The following is a 1,378-nucleotide window of genomic DNA, read 5'->3' as shown; positions in this document are numbered from 1 at the left end:
AGAGTAAATGTGGGCAATTTTTCATTGGTCTTTCACTATTTGTTTTGAGTTTTTACAGCTATTACTTACAGTTATGGTAAATATCCCAATAATATAAATTGTGTTCTAAAAAAAAGGGGGGCTTTTTGGCAATGGAAAACTGCATAGATTATATCGTCATTATTATTTACGCTTTTTATTTAAAATCTGTATTTCTTCAGTTAAATATGAGGTGGTAATTATAATATCAGTCTTATTACGACGTTTCTCAGCTGCTACCCATAAAACTAAGTGATTGTCGTAAAGTTTTTATTTTGTGTTATTATCTAGCTCGCATGAAGAGCTCTGATGCACAGCATAAACCCTGAGCAGCAGGGCTTGAAACAAATAAGTAGACTCAAAATACTATCAAACACTTGTCTTATTCAAAAACTACAATGGGCCTATTAAGGACGATATGGTTTATTATTAATCTCATAATAGTGTTTGATCATGGCCATAACCTTAGTAGTAATATTGTTCGAAAAGTTACAATAGTAGAATAAGCTTTGCAATTACTGTAACTTAATGTATAGAATATATATAATGTTAACAACTACAGTAGAACTAAAATCACATGTTCTGTATTTCAAAGATATATATATATATAGATAGATAGATAATGTTAAGGGATAAAGCAATAAATCAACTATTTTTTAAGATAGTAATTTTCAAGAAACGTAAAATTTAAAACGCATTTGTTTACTTTCCATTGGCAGAAATAACGAGACTACTTCTTGCTTTCAGTTCTTAACATCTTACTTGAATGCGTCATTAGTATTCTAGTATTCTTGTCTTTATGTATTAGAAACCATGTATTTTTTTCATAATGTATTATAATCTTGTCGGAGATGTTTTTAATTTGGACTTGAAGACACCTTTACTGTTTTTTCGCCAGAGGGAGTATTGGTGTCACGTGATGAGCGCGAAGCCCAAAGTCTGGATTTTTTTTTTTTTTTTTTGCAAGTATCATTGGCGGAAGAGGTCTCAGAGTACCTGACCCTCCTAGGTCACAAAGACCTAAATTCCGATCAGGAGATCAGGCCAAGTATCATAAGAAGGGATCGCCTCACAGTTTGGCTTTACCTAAAATTATACATAACTACCTTCCAATACTAAAACATATTTTAGTATTTTTTGAACACATAAAATTTTGGTTTGTTGAAATGTAAAATTAATTTAAAATTTCACTGAAAGTTAAATTTTCGTGAGATCATTAATAAATCTAACTAGGTCATGCACGAAACGAAGGATAGGATATGGTGTATTTGGGCCATAAACTTTTAAAATTTGTGAAAAACACATATACTAGCAAAATTTATATTTAGATTGATGAATATATATTTCTAATTTTAACTAT

This window comes from Limulus polyphemus, unplaced genomic scaffold, assembly GCF_000517525.1.
Source record: "Limulus polyphemus unplaced genomic scaffold, Limulus_polyphemus-2.1.2 Scaffold106, whole genome shotgun sequence".
NCBI lineage: Eukaryota > Metazoa > Arthropoda > Merostomata > Xiphosura > Limulidae > Limulus > Limulus polyphemus.
Note: the sequence above shows the minus strand (reverse complement) of the source record.